This window comes from Coenobita brevimanus, chromosome 45, assembly GCF_032717465.1.
Source record: "Coenobita brevimanus isolate Jiangsu-jjx chromosome 45, ASM3271746v2, whole genome shotgun sequence".
NCBI lineage: Eukaryota > Metazoa > Arthropoda > Malacostraca > Decapoda > Coenobitidae > Coenobita > Coenobita brevimanus.
In genome coordinates, this window is record NC_136998.1 from 16,127,618 (window position 1) to 16,133,617 (window position 6,000).

Sequence of the window (6,000 nt, forward strand, 5' to 3'; positions counted from 1 at the left end):
GAGATTGTTGTGGAGTGGATATGGAAGTTGTGTAGATTGGCTTGGGAAGAGGGAAGGGTTCCAGAGGACTGGAAATCAGGTATAATTGTTCCTTTATACAAAGGAAAAGGGAAGAGAGAAGTATGTGGTAACCATAGGGGTATTGCCTTCTTAGTGTGACTGGTAAAATATATGGTAGAATACTCATTGATAGGGTTAGGCATATGACAGAGGAGCTAGTTGGAGAAGAACAAGGGGGATATAGGAAGGGAAAAGAGTGTGTAGATCAGATATATGTTCTAGGATGTTTAGTGGAGAAGTATCTAGAGAAGGGAAGAAAAGTGTATGCTGCCTTCATGGACTTGGAGAAAGCTTATGACAGAATAGATAGGCAAGGTATGTGGAAGGTATTAAGAATATATGGAGTGGAGGGGAAATTGTTGAGTGCTGTGAAGAGTATGTACGAGGGAGCTAGGGCTACGGTGCAAGTGAATGGTGAGCTGAGTGAGTTCTTTGATCTCAGTGTGGGACTGAAACAGGGTTGTGTGATGTCTCCATGGCTGTTTAATATATACATTGATGGGGTTGTAAAGGAGGTGCAAGGTAGGGCAGTGGATGTGGGGCTGGCCCTAATGAATGAGGGTGAGATTTGGAAGATTCCGGTGTTGCTGTTTGCTGATGATACAGTATTGTTGAGTGAAGAGGAATGGGAGTTGCAAGGTTTTGTGAATGAATTTGGGACAGTGTGTAGGAGGAGGAATCTGAAAGTTAATGTAAACAAAAGTAAAGTTATGGTGTTTGAGAGGAATGAAGTCACAGAGTGTGCAGTGAGGTTGGATGGTGAGGATATGGAGAATGTAAGTGCATTCAAGTGCTTGGGTAGTGTGATGAGTAAGGATGGAACTTTGGGGGATGAAGTGCGTGAAAGGGTAGAGCAGGGAAGGAAGGTTGTTGGTACACTGAAAGCAGTGATGAGAAATAGGGAGGTGAGTATGGAAGTTAAGAAGTCACTGCATGATAGTATTGTGATCCCTACCCTGACGTATGGAAGCGAGGCGTGGACCTTGCAAGAGGGGAACAAGTCAAGAGTGAGAGCAGTGGAAATGAGTTACTTGACAGGAGCATGTGGAGTGACGTGGAGGGACAGGTTGACGAATGAAGAAGTGAAGGAACGTTGTGGGGTGGATGTGGATGGGGTTGAGAAGATTAGGAGAAATACACTGAGGTGGTTTGGACATGTGGAGAGAATGGAGAATGAAAGACTGACTAAGAGGGTGTATGTAGGTGAGGTGGAGGGAGGGAGAGGGAGGGGTAGACCGAGGATGAGGTGGAGGGATGGAGTTGAGAGGTACGAGTATATGAGGGAGGGGGGTGTGATTTGGGGGGAGGGTAGTCAAATGGTGGGTGACAGAGCGACTTGGAGGCGTTTTGTCTGAGGCCCCCCTTTGCGGGATTAGGGCGTCGGACTATAGATAGATAGACGTTCCGCCTCTCCCATCTGCTCCAAATCATATATGCCCAATCGCTCTTCCACTTCTCTCATGTTCTTTTTTTTTTTCCATCCCCTTGCAGCACTGTTACCCTCCTTGCATGGACTACTTCCGCTTGTCCTTCCCTATGATTCCTCCATCGCACTTGAACTTTGACTTTCACTACTTCGAATAATTTAATACTAATAGCAACAACAACAACAACAAAAACAACAACAAAAATAATAATAATAATAATAATAATAATTATTATTATTATTATTATTATCATTATCATTATCATTATTATTACTATTATTATTATAATTATTGTCATTATTATGATCATCATCATCCGTATCGGCATCAGCATCACCTTGATCAGTCATGAACGTTACCATCATTCACATTACCTTTTTTTTTCTTTTCATTATTTATCAGTGTTACCATCCACTCACTCGAGGTAGTGCTGTTCTCGGGTGCCTGTCCTTTCCTCTCTTCCTTCCTTCTTTCCTCCCCTGTCTTTCTTTCCTTCATTCTTTCCTATTCCTTCTGTCTAGAGGTGACTCTACACTGAATGACAAGACAAATGGTTTCCAGTACACCAGGAAACCATTTACAACGCTCGACGGTAGCCATATAACTAAACTATGGCACCTGGTGATTTGATAGGTGATGAAGGTGCTCCAGTCAGACTGAACCAGTGCAGGTTTATATCCAAGTAGTGGTTGGTGTTTATTACTCACGTAATGCCACTCAGGGAGAAGTAAGGCTGGTCACTCTCATCTTAAATGTCAAAACTGACTCGCCTTGTCCCAGGCTCCTACGCTCCTCATTGGGCAACACGGGATTAGACGATGAATGAATGAATATTACTAATATAATTATTATTGTCATCATCAACATCATCATCAAGAACAACAACAACAAAATACTATTCATATTCTTATGAATGGGGTGGGTAAGAGCCATTCATGAAGCTACTGATAGTCGGGTTGGTAACATAACATGTGCATCTTCCAGCCCTCCTGACTTCGATTGAGTCATACCTGGGACCGGGGATCTGACCGAATACAGTCTCATACTCTTTAAGTTCCTCTTGAATGTTCATACCCTACCGCTATTCCCTCAGTGATACATACAGTCACTGAACACGATCATTCCATATCAGTTGCCACACCCACTTCCCACCCTGCACTCCTAAAGTCTTCCCCACCTTGATAATGGGTAGTCCTCTTGAACACACACACACACACACACACACACACACACACACACACACACACACACTCATTACCTTTGTCACATTCCAGTACTACAGCAGTCAACTTACAATCAGCAAAATTATTTACAGGTGTACTGCAAAGTTATGACAGGATAAAAATGAAGACAGAAATGATGAATACTTTTACTGTCTTCGCTTAGTTCAGGGGTGTCAGCCTTTTTCCAACCAGGCCATTGACCTGTACCACAATTACTCTGACAATGAATCTAGAATGATAAAATACTAATTCAGTATATAATAGTACAATTCGATATTATCAAAATTTTGACATTCTAATGACTATATCGAACAGTTAAACATTAACGTCATGGTCAGTGTACAATGATACTACACAGGAATGACACTGTACTTATAAACATTAGCTTTGATTCAGTGTAGAATGGTACTATATCAGCCATTGTAAGAATAGCGAAATTATTACTTCATTTGGCAAGTAATCAATAACACCATGTCTTTTATGACAACCAGTATTAATCTTTAGTGTGAAAGCCGTGCTTGTTTTGTGCAGACAGTTATCTCATTTCGAGATGTAGTATTAGACAGACATACTCGAAAGTCATTCTCCACATTAAGCAGTGCTCGAGGTTTAGTTTTCACATTTAACAGTACTGAAAATCCTTGCTCATATAAGTAGACACTAGAGAACATCAGGAAAGACCCAAGAGCAATATCAGTTATAGTGAGGCAAAGCTTACCCATTTTAGATCAGAGCTTAGGTAGGAGAAGTGTTTCAAATGCATTTTTTTAGTGCAACAGAGGCGTTCACCAATTATTGTAGTTTATCTAGCATGATATCTGGGGAAAGGTGCAAATTAATGATGAATGGGTTTCTAATAAGTTTTGACTCCAGCCAGCTAAGTTCTAGAAAATAAGTCTGCAGCTCCATCTCCAGTAAAAAAAAGATGTGTTTGCACAAGGTGCACCAATTCTGGATTTCAAGTGCCTTTGCTTTTAAGAGTCTGACTAATGCATTCATATACATTAACATTTTCATCTTTGACCTTCCTTTCCACGGCTCCAGGTTCATGTTGAATGATCATATTTTGTCCTTGAAATCAGTCACTATGGTAAAACGGCCCTGGGGAGACAATTTTTGAGTTTAGACTCATGCATAATTACTTTCTTCAAGTAGGCCAGCTTCTGGAGCCGCTGGTTGTCTGATAATTTCTTGGTGAACTCAAGTAAGTTTGTCTTGACATGTCTGAAGAAATATGAAGAGTTCCTCCATCAGTGACTCTATGCTTGATACCACATTCCCCTGTGACAACCAGTGAACCTCGATGTGAAAGACTATCACTTCTTTATCTAATCGAACCTCTTGGCACAGTAGGTGGAAGAGTCGTGCACTTGGGGTAATTGATGTTATTTACCATGTGAACAACATCATCAGTTACTAAACTTAACTTTGTTGGGAGACTTTCAGATGCCAGAGCATACCTATGAAGCATACAATGAAGATGCCTTGTATCAGGCCTCTTTCAGTTTCCTTGGAAACTCTGATCGGCGGCAAAACATTCCTGGTGTTTCGTCGTTTGTGCATACACATACATTATTTCAAGACAGTCCTCCAACATATGAAAAGTTTGAGATTTCATGGAGAATGTCCTCACATCATGCAGTCGACTCCAAAGCATGGCAGAACAAGAAATACTCCTAGAAATCTCCATCATTGATGTATCGTACAAACACCAGGAGTTGGGCACAATCAGCAACATCAATTGACTCATTAGTCTTGATACCAAATTTGCCTAAAGATGCCCCTGCTACTTCAGCAATCACATCGCGTTTGGTATCTTCACACAGTGTCAATATTCGTCCATGAACAGTACCAACTGAAAAGGGTACTGATGTGACCCGCACAGCATCAGATCCAATAACACAGCAGACTATAATTATGTTTACAGAAAGAGACGATTAACTCTGCGATGTTATGTTTTTTTTTTTTCAATTCCCTCTGATATAATGCACGAGGCACTTAGCTTAACCCATATTCATTTTGTTGACTGAACTGCCTCGAATGATCAAAGCGTGCACGCTTCAGTCCCTCTTCCTTTTGCTTAGAGAAGGCAGCATTCTTTCTTTTCGGATGACAACTCTTCAGATTTCGTATGAGAAAGCTTGGTTTCCATGCACTCCAGTAAAAACAAACTTTGTGGCCTATAACAGTGCAGAGATCCACACCCGTGTTTTACGACAGTAGTGAATCCATACTGAATGTAGCTTTGCTGACGAGGCTAATATCTGGAATTGTAATAAAAAATGCGTTTATAACAGTTGTCATACAAAAGTCATTGACACTGACACTCAGTTACGATATCGCAGCCCTCAAAAATTACACGATAAAAAACACCATCAGTCACTAATATAATCACCACTGTAAGATCACAGAGTTGAAACCTTTAGACAAACATAATACCAAACTGGAGGCCCCCTCCAAGGGGGAATCACACTAACTGCGAGCCAATACATATCTAGCGCGGCTCGGAATATGACCTCCTTGACCTATTTTCACTAATTTCGAACTCGTAGGAGACTTTCATCTCTACTAAACACCTGCCAAATTTTGTGATGATATCTTGTGCGGTTGCGAAGTTGTGCTAACAGATACACAGACACCCAGACAAATTGAAAACAATACGAGAAGCCCTCCCAAGGGGGGAATCACACCAGCCACAAGCTGATACGTATCTAGCGTGGCTCAGAATATGACCTTAACCTTGACCTACTTTCACCAACTTTGAACCCGTTGGAGATTTTCATTCCTGCTACACACCTGTAAAATTATGTGATGATATCTTGAGCGGTTGCGAAGTTATCGTGCTAACAGACACACAGACCTTGATCTACTTTCACTATTTCGAACACATAGGGGATTTTCATTATTACTACACACCTTCAAAGTTTTATGATGATATCTTGAACGGTTGCGACGTTCTCGTGGTAACAGATACGCACACAGACAGACAGACAAAATGAAAACAATACCAGCTTCGCAATCGCGGCTGGTAAAGATGAGTCATCACATTACCAGGAAAATATATCATCACTGTCTTATGATCAAACAATACAAACAACTGCAGACATTCACCACATAGAAACAATTTCAGGCAGTGATAAAAACTAAACATCAAACAATAAAACATCATCAGTCAGCCATATCATCACCATCGTCATAAGATCATACATTAGTAACAACTTCAACCTGTCACATTAACACCTATGTCAAAAGTACAACCAGTAAACAGAAAACACTCGGAGTGCATACTT